This window comes from Trachypithecus francoisi, unplaced genomic scaffold (genome assembly GCF_009764315.1).
Source record: "Trachypithecus francoisi isolate TF-2019V2 unplaced genomic scaffold, Tfra_2.0 Lachesis_group4, whole genome shotgun sequence".
Lineage (NCBI taxonomy): Eukaryota > Metazoa > Chordata > Mammalia > Primates > Cercopithecidae > Trachypithecus > Trachypithecus francoisi.
In genome coordinates this window covers 77,581,354-77,598,216 of record NW_022681469.1, presented here as the reverse complement: position 1 = coordinate 77,598,216, position 16,863 = coordinate 77,581,354, and the positions used below count along the sequence as shown (strand labels likewise).

The following is a 16,863-nucleotide window of genomic DNA, read 5'->3' as shown; positions in this document are numbered from 1 at the left end:
TGGGTGGAATATTCTGGTATCTCATATATGTTAATTTAAAAATGGATAGTAATGGTGAGACAACTAACTGCATGTGTCTGTCAAACTGCATGTTTGGTTCACACTTGGTACATATCTTCCATAACCCTGATGTTAGACAAAGTCCACCGTCATCCTTCCTTCTCTTTTTCAAAGATTTTATTTTATTTTATTTTGCCATTTCCTGGACCAGTTGTTGGCAATGTTCTGTGCCCTCCTCTCCTGGCTCTTCCATGGCACCCCTCCCCATGGAAGGCTACACTCCCTGCCCCACTGACAGCAGGTTTGGCCATCCTCAGAACTCGTATCATCCTTACCACATGTCCTTTAGGAAAGAAATCCTCACTAGACCTTCAATCCCAGCCCTGCCACTTTGGACTGGCATGATCTCAGACAAGAAATTTAAACTAAGGCCTCAGTTTCCTCATCTGTAAAGCAAGATTAAAACTGCAAAGCTTTGTTATGACAATAACATGACTTAATTCAGGTCAGAACAGGGCAACCTCTGGCTTATAGTGAGCACTCAATAAATGCAAGTTGATGTTACTAGTGGCACAGTGGTCGGGCTGGATTATGCAGGGCTATACCTGGGTAAGAATCTGGATTTTATTTAGAGTATATGGCAAGAACTGTGGGAATAAGCCCAGGGCAAGAGGCCCACACGAGAAAGAAAGCAAATGTGATGACTGTTAACTCATTCTCACCTTGAATTTAGAACTCAGGAAATAGAGAGTAACTTGGATGCTTTGATAGGTAAGGGTTTTGAATGGCCTTCACTGTTGCAATCTATTCCCCCCAAACTCCCTGCTAAAGTCAGGAAATATAGTTTGGGTCCTACCTGGGATGCTGCCAAATAAATACCTGGCTTAGTAAGCTCCTTCATCCTCATCCTCTTTTGTCAGATTTGAACATTACCTTTCTAGTGATGTCCCTTAGCAGAAAAAAAAAAAAATGTCCCTAGAAGAGGTGATTGTATGGAAAAAGGAGAAGAGGCAAGGAGAAGCACTGGATATCAAGAGTGGAGACAAGGTCATTGGGAAGAAAGTAGAAAGCGTTAAAGATGATATAAGACTTTCACACATGAAAACCTCGCCTTTCAAAGAAGTTATTAACATAGTACACAGTGTATAACATAGTGCTGAGAACTCAAAATATGCTTAATAAATACTTGCTAATCAAATCTTCACACAGATATCATAATTTTCAAATATGTAAACATGGATTTTCAAGGACTCATGATGGGAGACATGGTGAATTTAGGACTAACCCAGCTTTGAAGAGCATAAATCCATTTCAAGTTTCAAGATTAACAGAACAGTATTGCTCTTTTTTTTGCCATGTAAAACATCTTATTTTTCAAATGGTTAACAATTTTATCTTCAATATAGTAATATTTGAAATTTTTGAAAACTATAGAATTAGGAAACACTGTACATTTTGAGTACATTTGGGTCAAACACTGATTTAGATATTCTACACATTATTTTATCATTATAATATCTCAGTAAGCAGAGGTACTCACACAAACCCATTTTTAAATTTTTAGGAATTTTTTGAGCCAGTTCTCTTACTAAGTTGACATCAGCCATGGTGGGAATACTTGCACCTCAAAAGCTGCCAAACGCCACAAACCAGCACTCCGTCCCGAGAGCCAGGTGTTATGCATTTACCATCACACTATTGCAAGGCAGTATTATTATCCTCATCTTACAAATGAGGAAACTCAGGCGCAGACAAGTTACTATCCTCTCCAAAGTTATCCATTTACTACTACAAAGTCAGGTTTTGGAGCTAGGCCTTCCACTTCAAATCCCATGCTGTATTCTTTAAGTATTGCTTCATAATTTGAAATCATCACTAATGATCCACTTCGTTAGAGGTGTAATTTGAATTTAACTGAAAAGTCTAACTTGCAATTCAAACAATCATTTTCTTAATTTGTTACTACTTTAATATTTAAAAATGTATAAGGACCCTTCAAATGGCACAGCTGAGGAAAACTTGCTTAATTATGTTTTCATTAATTTTGCTAAGCCAATCTCATGCCAATGGCTGTGTAATTAGATCCCAGAAGCAAAATCATTTGGAATGCAGGACATGTTCAGAAAAAGATGGCTACTATCACATGAGAACAAAAGAGTCCTGTACTAATAATCACACTGTTTTATTCAACATCCAGAGACCAGTAACCTTGAAGTGGTGACCTATTTCCATGGAGAATACCTGTTGAGGTCAAAGCTATGATAACAGTGAAGCCAAATCCCAATGTTCAAGAAATGAAGTTAAATCCTAGGACAGTGAGTTCTTAACCTAGACTGCACATTATATGGTCCCGCACATTACCCCAGGACCATTTAATCAGAATCTGGCTATGGAACCTGAGAATTTGTATATTTTACCAATCACTTGGGTGATTGTTCACTCAAGACTAACTTTCATCATAGGTCTTGCTTTCTTCCTCTTCCACATTGTCTTAATGCCATGTGTAAACAGCTGGGTCTCTCTCCCCATCAACTTAGGTATAGAATATCCAGTGGGCACTGCCCTACATTCCAGGCACCTTCTAACTATGCATTCTGCACTCTAGCACTCCCTTCCAGCAGACCACATCTTTGTCCAAAGAACTCAGAACTGAAGAATCCTCAGCTTACCTTCCTTCCAACTCTAGAATAAGCAGATTGAAATTCTGATTAAAATCTCAGTATCATTCCCTTCAGGTGAATTACTTAGCTTTATACTCCTCATTCTCTCATTCATTCCTTTGTTCCATCCATCAGTGAAAAGAGTACATCTTTTAAGTCAGTTAGAGTTTCCAGTCCTGCATTCATTTCTGACTGTGCCCTTTAATAGCTGTGTGACAATAGACAAGTGCTTGATATTTCCAAGCCTCCATTTCCTTCCTTGCAGTATGTGGATAACAATGCCTAACTTGTAGTAGACTTCAAAAATCTAAATATGATATTATGTACAAAGTACCTAGCATAGTGAAGTGATTATGTCATCAACCGATTGTTTAAACAGATATTATGAATACAGCCCTTGTGCACAGCATTATATGATGGACTGTAAAGAAACAAAATGATGAATAAGTTAAGAACCTGCACTCATAAAATCTAGAGTCTAATAAGGAAGACAAGATGAACCTCTGAATTACTGTAAGATAGGAAGTACACACATCCATAGACAAGAGACAGTAGGACAGATTAGGGCTTTTAATAGAGAATGGGATGAAAAAGGAAAAAAAATTACTTAATCCTCTAGGTCTGCAGATGATGAACCCCCAGGGCTAAGATTATTCAGGAAAAATTTCCTTCCCACTTCAAATATTATCTCTCTGCACTGGCTGGAAACATTCCCCAGAAGTCAGCAGTTCTGTCCAACAAGTATTTATTGGCCATTGGTCTTTTCAATCTTCTCAGGGCAGGCTACTATAACCTTTATGCCTTAGGAAAATCTACTCACTGCTTCTTTTCATAGAACTCATTTCCAAATCTAGCCTCTAGCTAATGGTATTCTTTTTCTTTTTATTTTTTTTTTGAGACGGAGTCTAAGTCTGTCTCCCCTGGAGTGCAGTGGCAGGATCTCGGCTTACTGCAAGCTCCGCCTCCTGGGTTCACACCATTCTCCTGCCTCAGCCTCCCAAGTAGCTGGAACTACAGGCGCCTGCCACCACACCCAGCTAATTTTTTGTATTTTTAGTAGAGACGAGGCTTCACCGTGTTAGCCAGGATGGTCTCAATCTCCTGACCTTGTGATCCGCCCGCCTGAGCCTCCCAAAGTGCTGGGATTACAGGCGTGAGCCAAAGACTCTCTCTCTCTCCTTTTCAGACATAAAAATGCAAGTCATGCTTTAAAATCTTATCCTATTCATCACTTCCTTGAAGTTTTCCCTGATAGATCTCTGGCCTAAAATAGCCATTATTTTGCACATGACTATAAGCTCCAGTTATAGTGTTTCTCAAAATTTTCAGAAATCAGACTACTGAATCTAAATCTCTGGTGATAGAGATTCAATGAAGAGGAATCTTCATTGTATATAGAGGTTAGATAATTTATATGTACATTAATGTTTAAGAACTTGCCACCAGGCCGGGCGCGGTGGCTCAAGCCTGTAATCCCAGCACTTTGGGAGGCCGAGACGGGCGGATCACGAGGTCAGGAGATCGAGACCATCCTGGCTAACATGGTGAAACCCCGTCTCTACTAAAAAATACGAAAACTAGCCGGGCGAGGTGGCGGGCGCCTGTAGTCCCAGCTTACTCGGGAGGCTGAGGCAGGAGAATAGCGTAAACCCGGGAGGCGGAGCTTGCAGTGAGCTGAGATCCGGCCACTGCACTGCAGCCTGGGCGACAGAGCGAGACTCCGTCTCAAAAAAAAAAAAAAAAAAAAAGAACTTGCCACCAGTCTATTTTGCTTCATTTGCATGTTGCTCCAGAATGCACATTTTCACACCATAAAAAGAGGTGGTCTTTTGTAACAACAGTCTATTTCCACCACCATCAGCAGCAGCAGCATCTATCACTGTGCTAATTGTATAGTAACAGAAGGACCTTGTATGTGCAGCCTTATGCATTATGTTGCCCATAAACAACTGAAGAAACCTCTGGGACCTTACTTGGGGACCAATGTGAGGGCAAAATTTCTGCAGCGTTAGAAATGATTTATGGGATAAAAATGTCAACCAAATATAATTAAAATAAGTAACATTTTAAAATTATGACATTCTCCTTTGATTCTAATAATTCTCTGAGATAAATTTATGAACGAAATGGATGTAAGATTTGTTTAAACAAGTATCTTGGTCTTGTAATTTCTCAGAGCTTATACCATTTAGGCCTATTGCTACCTTAGAGTTTTGACTTGTAGCTGCCTTAACCTATTGGATTACTTTTTTTCTCCAGGAAGGAGTTTCATTAAACAACTTTTGGTATATCTGTTTATCCTGTGGGAACAGATGCTGTAAGTCTAATATTTTTTAACTCAACCTTTGCTAGAAAATATGACTACAGTACAAGGAACTTTAATGAAGACACTTTTGAAAGAATGAGGAACTTGAAACATAGGGCTTTTAGAAGAAGCATAAGGCAGTTATTGTGTCTTGTAAGATAAGGAGAAGGTTAGAAATATGTACATACCAATTGCCATAAATATTAAGTAAATTTCAAGTTTCTGTCTTAGACTGCACAGAAAGCCAAAGTGCATATCTGCAATATTGAAAGTTTTGTTTTAATGTTTCCAAAGATTATCAACTTACAACCTTGAGACTAAGAACACTTATCATAAGAAACATTGGTTAAGACATTATTGTAAAAAATGTGTTTACTTAAAATTAATGTACCCACTAACTTTATCAAGATTACCTATAACTAAGACATTGGAGATCTATCTCTAGCTAACACAATACTAAAATGAGGCATAGATTCCCTTAAAATTAGGAACATAACTAAGGCATTCCTTTCTACAAATGAACAAAAACAAAAACAATAACTTTAAAATCTAGTGCATAAACTCTATTTTACATTTCAAACTCCTAGCCAGAAGATATATGCTCCTATAAAATTCCAGCCAGATTGGATACAGTGTTTAGAAAGAATGGGTACAGTGTAAAAAGAAGAAAAATAAATTAATTATAGACCTTTGTTTCTAGCAACAAAATGTACTAGAGATCACTATGCACTCTGGCTATAAAACACCCAAAAATGCAAGAAAAAAAAATGGATAAACGGATAAAATATTCTTTTAAGTCAATGAAGGAGTTGGGAGACAGTAAAAACAGATCCCCTGAAGGTAGGAACTATACAGGAAGGGCAATGAGCTCTTAAAGCATCGTACATCACCTGACTTCTAACAGCACAGGGACTATGAGGAGCATGGGGATGAGGGTGGTGCTAGGGACTAGACCTTGAACCCACATTGGTATATTGGTGGAGTGTTGGACCAAAAGCCACATCACAAGAGTCTAGGAATCAAGAAAGGCTATATTGAGGAAACTGCTCAGCAGAGGCAAATAGCAGGAAAGGAAAATCTAAAATCTGGAGGAAGATACCACACAGTTAACAAAGGGTTCAGAACTGGAGTACACAAAACACAACTCAGTATAAACATGAACATGACAGGGTCAGTTCACAGAAGAGAGGCCGGGCGCGGTGGCTCAAGCCTGTAATCCCAGCACTTTGGGAGGCCGAGACGGGCGGATCACGAGGTCAGGAGATCGAGACCATCCTGGCTAATACGGTGAAACCCTGTCTCTACTAAAAAATACAAAAAACTAGCCGGGCGAGGTGGCGGGCGCCTGTAGTCCCAGCTACTCGGGAGGCTGAGGCAGGAGAATGGCGTAAACCCGGGAGGCGGAGCTTGCAGTGAGCTGAGATCCGGCCACTGCACTCCAGCCTGGGCGACAGAGCGAGACTCCATCTAAAAAAATAAATAATAATAATAATAATAATAATAATAATTCCTAAAAAGAAAAACACAACTCAGTATAAACATGAACATGACATGGTCAGTTCACAGAAGAGAAAACACACTGGCAGTAAATGCAGGGAAAATGTTCTTAACCTTATTTGTAATTAGAGAAGTGTGATTTGGGAATACTTTATTTAAACAAAAAGACTTTGTTAATGTGTGCATAAATGTATGTGTGATGGTTCCACCACTGGGTTCTCAGAACCCTGGAAGCCAGTTCCCTAGCACCCATGCAGAAGATTGGATGAGATTTATGTAGGGAAACTGATTAGCTGAGAGTAAAGACCTAAACATATTGACATCAAGTGTTCTTTCCAGATGGCTCAATGAAATCACCCAATAGGTAAGACCACAGTCAATAGAGCCCTACCTGTGCATTCAGAGCTACCAAAAAGCTATTTAGTCTCCTGTTCTTCGTAATGAGCAAACAGCTAAAATTATCAAGCATCTAAAGAAAATTCCCAACACAGAAGATAGAGACCACAAATAACACATAATAATAAAAATAATTCCAGCACTTTCGGGGGCCAAAACGGGAGGTTGCTTGAAGCCAGTAATTTGAGGCAAGGCTAGGAAACATAGTGAGACCCCATCTCTACAAAAAGTTAAAAATTAGCCAGGCACAGTGACATGTATCTGTAGTCTTAGCTACTCAGAAGGCTGAGGCAGGAGGATCTTTGAGCCCACGAGTTTAAGGTTACAGTGAGCTATGATCATGCCACTGCACTCCAGGCTGGGTGACAGAGTGAGACCCTGTCTCTAAATAATAATAACAACATTAAAATAAACCAATTTGGAGGAAACAAACACTAGTCAGGGAGACGAAAACCTCTTATCTTCAAATGGACAAGAAAAGATTTTGAAATATTTGAAAAGGTTTTATTTCAATATATATTTTTTTAACGGAACTATCAGTCCAGCCTGAATCAGCTCAGGGAATATCGAAAGACAGTTCACCGTGAGTTGCTCACATTTCTGCACATATTGTCAGCAAGGTACTTACTGTTCTTTGTTCCAGACTATCTAAGGATGTTTCCAAAGCAAACAGTCTTGGAATATAGAGATAGTGTTCTCCTCTGGAGCAAAGGGCAGGCATGCTTACTGCACATTATTAAAGATTTGGGTTCCCTACCTCAAAGTTTCTCTCCTGCAACACAACCTACTACACGTGCAGGTGTCATCTGGTCCTCTTTGCATTACTTTGTGGAAATTGGATCTTGGAAACCAGCACAAATAATGCTGATACTGTGTTTACTGCTATGATTTGTGTAATAAACTATCTCTGAAGACGTATTTCCTCAGTCTCTGACCCAGGAGTCTCATATGTTCTGTCAGCATACATAAAATTGTATATGGCTGACTTATTAGCCTGCAAGTAGAGTGGAGTCTCAAGAGTCTTCACAGTTCTTGACAGGGAATTCATTTCTTATGTTTTGATCTTCCCCTGAAAGCCAAAACTGGCCCATGCTGAGTTTAGAAGCAGGACTTACAGAGTAGCTTTCGGGTTGTTTTAGTCTACAAAACTCAGTAGCAAGTTCAAATCTAGCTGGGAAGGGAAAGGGAGCTATTGACTATTAGATAAGAGCTCTCAGGAAATGAGAGCTGTGGTTTATTAGTGGCCTAGCTTCAGCTTTTCTGAGAGTTTGCAGAAGTCATTCATAAATTAGTGGGCAAAGTCACAAATGAGTTCTAGGGAACATAGGGCTTACTGCTCCTGGGCATCCAGCTGCAGAGTGGGGGAATTTTATGTATCATTCTGTATTTGGTACATTTTGCAATAGGAAAATCATTTTTTCATTTGTTTGTTTGTTTGTTTTGAGACGCAGTCTTGCTCTGTCACCCAGGCTGGCCTACAGTGGCTCAATCTCAGCTCACTGCAACCTCCACCACCAATATTCAAGCGATTCTCCTGCCTCAGCCTCCCAAGTAGCTGCAATTATAGGCGCCTACCACCACACTGGGCTAATTTTTGTATTATTAGTAGAGACGAGGTTTCACTGTGTTGGCCAGGCTGGTCTCAAACCCCTGACCTCAAGTAATTCTCTCATCTTGGCCTCCGAAAGTGCTGGGATTACAGAGGTGAGCCATCATGCCTGGCCCGGAAAATCATTTTAAAGTTACTGAATTCACGATAAAGCCTACTGCAGATCCATTGCTGTCAGCTTTCCCATCAGAGAGCAATCTGGCAAACTGACAGCTACATGGTATCTACGACCCAACAATTTTCTGGTTCTTAAATAAACACTCCAATTCCAGGTCAGGTGCGGTGGCTCACGCCTGTAATCCCAGCACTTTGGGAGGCCAAGGTGGGTGGATCACCTGAGGTCAGGAGTTTGAGACCAGCCTGGCCAACATGGTGAAACCCCATCTCTACAAAAAATACAAAAATTGACCAGGCGTGGTGATGCATGCCTGAAATCTGAACTACTCAAGAGGCTGAGGCAGGAGAACCACTTGAACCCAGGAAGCAAAGGTTGTAGTGAGCCAAGATTGCACCACTGCACTCCAGCCTGGGTGACAGAGAAAGACTCTCTCAAAAAAAAAAAAAAAAAGAAAAGAAAAGAAACACACAACACTCCAATTCCAGAAATAAAGAGTGAGGTTCATGAGTATGTAAGAAGGTATGTGTTATAAGTAACAAACTAATACTGTCCTTAAATTCTAGAAAATCATAAAATTGTAATAATATCTCTTCTTCTGACCCAGCCCCTAGAAACTGAGTAACATTTGGCAAAATTAAGAGTTCAATGAAATACTACCTCTAGAAAATCATTTAAATTGGCCTGTTGAGTGATTTAAAATTTATTTTCCGGCCGGGCGTGGTGGCTCAAGCCTGTAATCCCAGCACTTTGGGAGGCCGAGACGGGCGGATCACGAGGTCAGGAGATCGAGACCATCCTGGCTAACACGGTGAAACCCCGTCTCTACTAAAAATACAAAAACTAGCCGGGCGAGGTGGCGGGCGCCTGTAGTCCCAGCTACTCGGGAGGCTGAGGCAGGAGAATGGCGTAAACCCGGGAGGCGGAGCTTGCAGTGAGCTGAGATCTGGCCACTGCACTCCAGTCCGGGCGACAGAGCGAGACTCCGCCTCAAAAAAAAAAATAAAATAAAATAAAATAAAATAAAATTTATTTTCCAGACCTCACTCATTATACATTAACCAGATTAGTTTACACCAAAATAATATAGTTTGGGATAAAAGAGAAGATGAAGATAAAGGTATTGGAGTAAGATATAAAGGAAAAAGATTAAAGCTAAAGAGAGAGCAATGAAACCCACTAAACTGATGAATTATCAGAAAAGAGTATACCTGGGTAGAAGACAGTTTTAACAAGTTTTCTATACTTAGTGCTTTAAATTTGAGGTTATAACTTTGAATTATTCAAAGTACTTACCATTGGCATTTGTCTTTGCACAAAGAAAAATATTTTTTTTTTTTTTTTTTTTTGAGACGGAGTCTCGCTCTGTCGCCCAGGCTGGAGTGCAGTGGCCGGATCTCAGCTCACTGCAAGCTCCGCCTCCCAGGTTTACGCCATTCTCTCGCCTCAGCCTCCCGAGTAGCTGGGACTACAGGCGCCCGCCATCTCGCCCGGCTAATTTTTTTGTATTTTTTTTTAGTAGAGACGGGGTTTCACCGTGTTAGCCAGGATGGTCTCGATCTTCTGACCTCGTGATCCGCCCGTCTCGGCCTCCCAAAGTGCTGGGATTACAGGCTTGAGCCACCGCGCCTGGCCAGAAAAATATTTTTTAAACCAAATCAAAGTTAAGAGATTATTTCAAAACTTTTTCTCATTTAGGCATTATATATCATAAAGATATGTTTAGAGAATTTTAAAAACTTTTTCCGGCCGGGCGCGGTGGCTCAAGCCTGTAATCCCAGCACTTTGGGAGGCCGAGACGGGTGGATCACGAGGTCAGGAGATCGAGACCATCCTGGTCTACACGGTGAAACCCCGTCTCTACTAAAAAATACAAAAAAACTAGCCGGGCGAGGTGGCGGGCGCCTGTAGTCCCAGCTACTCGGGAGGCTGAGGCAGGAGAATGGCGTGAACCCGGGAGGCGGAGCTTGCAGTGAGCCGAGATCGCGCCACTGCACTCCAGCCCGGGCGACAGAGCGAGACTCCGTCTCAAAAAAAAAAAAAAAACTTTTTCCTCAGCAATATTATAAAATAATATTCTTTCCTTTACATAATAATAGTCCCTTCTAAATATATATTAAGCCTATTGAATAAGTATATCATTCTATATTTATAACTATTTTACACAAACGTGATTTGCTAATATTATGCTATAAATTGTATTCTGTAATTCTGAGGAAAAAATATTAAGGCTGATTTTTATACCATCATTTCATTTTAATAGTTTCTTTGATACAAACTTTTTAATATGACTCCAAGACATAATATCATAATTAAGTTAGCTTCTACCAATTTAGTAGGAGATAAGCTATGTTGTATTACTCCAACAAAGCATCCTGGGAAAAGTCATTCATTTATTGATTCAACACACATTGATTCACTGTAGCTGTAAAGCACTGTGTTAAATTCCATAGGGAAACACTGATGACTGGAAAATGAGGCTGGCATCAAACTCACTGTCTAGTAGAATGAAATGTTCACAAATGACAAAAATGTAGTGAGCATCATTAGAGCAATACAGATAAAGGATAATAAGCTCTGTGAGGATAGAGATAATTTATATCCCACTTTCTGTTGCATCTTCTGCACCAGGAACATGCTCTGGTACTTTGTGTTTCCTGAAGAATAAAGAAAGAGAAGGCAATTGACCTAGGCTTGAAAGATGTAAGGATATAGACAAAAGACTCTAAAAAAACACATTTGTAAAAATCAAAGTTATAATTCTACATCTTATGTCATTAATTCAGTTCTTTTCCAGCTTGTGATGAATGGCAGAGTGTGGTTCCAAACCTCCCTCTCTGCATTGTCCTGTCACTGCAATCTAAAAAATCATCAATAGGACTAAGGGCATTGCAAGCCCAGGAGGTATCACGGTTGCTCAATCCAATGAGTGTTGCATCTTTCAAAGGAGTCACTTTGAAATACACTAAATAATATCATTATTCAGTATATGCTTGAAACTTTTATATATAAAACACTTTCAGAACCTGCATCAGTTGCTTTTAAACCTTGTCAACATCCTCAGTATTCACAAAGGATCAGAAATCAGAATGGCCTTAGATCCCTTAAGAAGCAAAAAAGAAAAAAAAAATCAAAACAAAAAGACAGTTGAGCAAAGTCTGCAAAATTCTGAAGGAACTGGTTTATGGAACACAGTATAGTGTGACTACGACAAATGTAAGCCCCTTTTCTAAGTATAAATTCCAACTCAAGAGTTTTTACTTCGGCCTTTGGTAAAAATGCACCCTACCCTATTGTTGCTTCTTTTAAAAAACAAATTTTTTATCAAATATTTAAGACACATAAAAAGATATAAAGATTTATAATCATGAACACCTAGATGCCCACCATTCAGGTTAAGAATTAAAATACTATGATAGCTTAAGCTTGTCACATTCCCCTTTTTCCTTCCTGAGTGGGCAGCGATCATCCCAAATTAGATGCTTCTCATTACTGTGTATTTCTTGTTTTTTGTTTGTTTGTTTGTTTTGAGATGGAGTCTTGCTTGTTGCCCAGGCTGGAGTACAGTGGAACAATCTCCGCTCACTGCAAGTTCCGCCACCCGGGTTCACGCCATTCTCCTGCCTCAGCCTCCTGAGCAGCTGGGATTACAGAGACCCACCACCACGCCTGGCTAATATTTTGTATTTTTAGTGGAGATGGGATTTCACTGTTTGAGCCGGGATGGTCTCGATCTCCTGACCTCGTGATCTGCCCGCTTCGGCCTCCCAAAGTGCTGGGATTACAGGCGTGAGCCACCGCGGGCGGCCCTGTGCATTTCTTCATACTTTTCCTACATCTGCATATAACCCTAAACAATATATTTTTTCATAAAATTGTAAAACTTTAAGCAGTAACATACTGCAATATTCTTTTGTAATTTTTTTTTTTTTTTGAGACAGACCAGGCTGGAGTGCAATAGCGGGATCTCAGCCCACTGCAACCTCCACCTCCCATGTTCAAGTGATTCTCATGTCTCAGCCACCTTAGTAGCTGGGATTACAGGCATGCACAGCCATGCCCAGCTAATTTTTGTACTTTTAGTGGAGACGGGGTTTCTCCATGTTGGCCAGGCTGGTCTTGAACTCCTAACCTCAAGTGATCTGCCTGCCTCAGCCTCCCAAAATACTGATTACAGGTGTGAGCCACTGTGTTCAGCCTGTAATGTGTTTTTTGTGCAACATTATGTTAATATACATAGTTCTGGTTCATTGACAGACTTAACAGTTTGCCTCCTTTTTTTCCTGTTAGGTTGGTGCAAAAATAATTGCGGCTTTTACCATTACTTTCAGTGGCAAAAGCCGCAGCTACTTTCGCACCAACCTAATGCTATGACCAGTACGACCCTGAAGATTTTTGTTCATGTACCTTTGAGTTTATGAGTGAGCTTTTCTTTAAGTTGTGTACATGCCAGGAGATTTTCAGGCTTTTATGGATAATAGGCATTATCAGTTCACCATCTATTACCAAATTGCTTTCTACAGTGGTTGAATTGATTTGTATACTCTCACAAGAAGTGTATAAAATTACAGTTGCTTCACATCATCCTTTATACTTTTAAAATTTTATCAATCTGATGGATATTTTAATTTTCATTAAAATTACTACTAGTAAGGTTGTGTGTGTGTGTGTGTGTGTGTGTGTGTGTGTGTGTTTCCTCTTCTGGTTGCTCTTCTGTGAATTGATGATGATGTTTTTTGCCCTTTTTTCTATTAAGTTGTATACTCATTTTTAAATTTATACAAGTTCTTCATATATCTTGGATATATGTTGCAAAACTTGTACATGCTACAAATAGCTTCCTCTAGTCTGTGGCCTTTTTACCATAATTATGTTATCTTTTGTTAAAAGTTTCAGTTTTCATGTAGCCAAATTTCTCAATTTTTTGATGACAGTTTGTGTTTCCTATACCTTTTTTATCTTGTGCTTATAAGGGTATTCTCCTATATTTTTCCTAAAATGTCATGTATTTTGTCTTTTTTATTTAGGTCTTTAATTCATCTTTTGGGTGTGCTGTGAAGTAAGGATTTGACTATATATTTTTTCTATTTTGGTAACTAAATGTCTTGGCACCATGTACTGGCTACTGATCTACAAAGCCACCTCTGCCAGACATCAAGTTTTTATGTATGTCTGTGTCTAGACTCTCCATTTGTTTCCATGGTTTCTATCAATCCCCACATTAACACTTTTAAAGTCACTGTAACTTTATTATAAATCTTGTTGTCGAGTAGAACAAATCATACCCATTTCCATCCTCCTCCTCCTCCTCCTTTCTCCTCTTCCTTCTCTTTTTCCTCCTCCTCCTTCTTTCTCGTCTTCCTCTTCTTCTTCCTCCTTCTCCTTTTCTTCTTTCTTTTTTCTTCTTTTCTGTCTCAGATGATTATGCTCCTTTCATGTACATTTTTGACCACTGCTCTTTTCTTGCACATTTTCAGATTAGCTTGTCAAGCTCCATAAAAACTGTATTTTAGTTTTGATTAGAATTACTAAATAATGTTTTGGATGAAGCTATACAAAAATCACACCTAAATTGATAGGTGGGACTTTTATAATGTGATTCTGTGTAAGACACACAAAAAATTGCTTTTTAAGTAGCTAAGACACACTGTAAGAGTGTGTAGTCCTGTCTGTTACTTAACTTAATATTCTTTTAACTCTTCTGGATGAAGAAACTGTAGTCATTTTACGGTTCTAAAAAGAGAACAATTTTAAGCTTTTAAAATTTTGGTCGCTCTTATTTTATATATAAACATTTTGCTTTTGATTTTTTAGAGAAACAAAATTTCTTTCTCAGAACGGGGATCTTCATTGTAATTAAAAGCATGCTAAGCAGGCACGTGATAACCAGCACTGCCACATATTTTCTGCCACAATCATCTAATAATCGTCCATTTACATGAAGAGCAACACAGGTAACAAGAGAGAAAGCAGTATTTGAAGGCTGAAAAAAGGTAACAACATAGTCTGTCTCTTCTGATGAGCATTTGTGTTGGGGGCGTACAAAAAAGGAAAATGAAGGATCAAGATAATTTGAAAGTTATAGAAAAAAGCAACTGAGCTAAAAACAAAAATGAAAAAATGGATATACTGATTAGCTTGATTACAGCAATTATTTCACTCTATATGCCTATACCAAAACATCATGTACACTTAAATATATGCAACTTTTTCTTATATCTCAACAAAGCTGCAAAAATACTAAAGCAATGACAATAAAAGTGGAATAAAAAAGAATAAACAATAAAGTAATATATTTTTAAAGTAAAAATATTAGAATATGTTTTATAGGAGTCAGCAGTATTGTTTTATCAAAAATGCTTAGTAAATATTATTATGTCTTCAATTCTCATCTCTTCCCAGCCTGTTTTGTAAATCTGCATTTTTGCTGTGTCTTCTGATTTTTTGACTAGCTCTTACTTGTATTCTCTATCACTTTATTCTAACAGCTTCAAATTTAATAAACTGCTGATTGTTCCTGAAGATATGCTAAGGTAAGGGTTTCTACAACATTTTTTTCAATTTGCTGAGTGAATGAGAACTTGCTGTTATGGTTCCTTAGTTCCTGGGTAACTATGAAATCTCAAAAGCTTTAGTAGCAGTACACTATTGACTGCTAATATTTTTAATACCAAGACTATGTGCTATCTCAAAAATTATATGAGAGTTTGTTTTACGAGGCTTAGCAAAATTAACTTGCACAAGTTCACACATCCAGTCAATGTCAGATATGAGACTTAAACCCAGAGATGTCCAGCTCTAAAGTTTACAAGAGTAAACATCAATGCTTCTGTTATTTGTTGATATTGCCATAACGCAAAATTTACTTCTGTAAAAGCATGTAAAGTGAATTTTGTTTTTCATATTGTTAGTTTCAGCTGAAATAACACTTTTATATATACGTTACAGAATAGGGGATATTTGCAGCCAGAAGGAATAACTTACTACTCCCTAACATTGTGTTACAACCTATTATTGTTTCCAAAACTCTTCTGATTTCTTTATTCTCTTTTTTTGCTGCTCCAATCCTTAGATTTGCTCAGGTGATTATCAGAATTTCAAAATTATATCACTAAAGCTTTGATAATGCTTAAGAAAGATAGAACGATATATCTTAATCTTTTCAAGCTGCTATGACAAAAGATCAGAAATTGGGTAGCTTATAAACAACAGATATTTATTTCTCACAGGTCTAGGGACTGGGAAGTCCAAGATCAAGACACCAGCATTGGGTATCTGGTGAGGACTCACTTCCTAGATGGCCATCTTTTCACTGCAGCCTCACCTGGCAAAGGCATGAGGGATTTCTTTCAGGCCTCTCTTATAAGAACAGTAGTCACATTCATGAGGTCTCTGCCTTTATAACCTAATCACACCCAAAGACACCACCTCCCACCTCCTAATACCATCCCCTTAAGGATAGGATTTCAACATATTAATCTGGCAGGAGAAACAATAATTCAGATCTTAGCAGATAAAACAAAGTAAGTAATGTAGGATGAAAAAGAAAAGATTTTTTTCTTCTTCTTTTTTTTTTTTTTTTTTGACAGAGTATCGCTCTGTCACCTAGGCTGGAGTGCAGTGGTGCAATCACAGCTCACTGCAACCTCCACCTCCCAGGTTCAAGCAATTCTCCTGCCTCAGCCTCCCAAGTAGCTGGGATTACAGGTGCCCACCACCATGCCTGGCTAATTTTTTGTATTTTTAGTAGAGACAGGGTTTCGCTATGTTGGCCAGGGTGGTCTCAAACTCCTGACCTCAGGTGATCCACCCACCTCAGCCTCCCAAAGTGCTGGGATTACAGGCATGAGTCACCTCACCTGGCCTAGATATTTTCTTTAAAAGTCTCAATATTCTAGACCAAATATTATTCATAAAATAATACTCCAGGAAATTAGAGGAAAATAAAGTATACAGTGATTACTTAGAGTGAGCCCCATTTATATTTTACAAACAAAAACAATTTTTAAGAGCTATTTGGGTTTCCAAGACTAAGTAATTAACATGGCAATTGTCATAGTACTGTTAAGTATTAATTTAATAAATGATTATCTCACTTGGCATTCCAAATATGTCAAATTGAAAATAGCTTCCCGGCCAAATAAGAATATATGCAACTTTTAATAAAATGATTACAAAAGTATATTTTTTCATAGCATTAAAGTAAGTATCATAGATGTTTCTAACCTGAATAACGTACAAAGATAAATTGTTCTGATAACATTGCTGGCCTCAAGTTGTA

The 16,863-nt window shown here is 38.7% G+C and overlaps 1 long non-coding RNA gene across 1 annotated transcript; it reads left to right on the top strand.

The window, feature by feature from the left end:
• The first annotated feature begins 8,980 nt into the window (after positions 1-8,980).
• Positions 8,981-15,117, top strand: LOC117073474. The gene is made up of 3 exons (XR_004433243.1): positions 8,981-9,104; positions 14,397-14,575; positions 15,071-15,117. It is a non-coding gene; the product is annotated as an uncharacterized LOC117073474 (long non-coding RNA).
• The last annotated feature ends 1,746 nt before the right edge of the window (positions 15,118-16,863 follow it).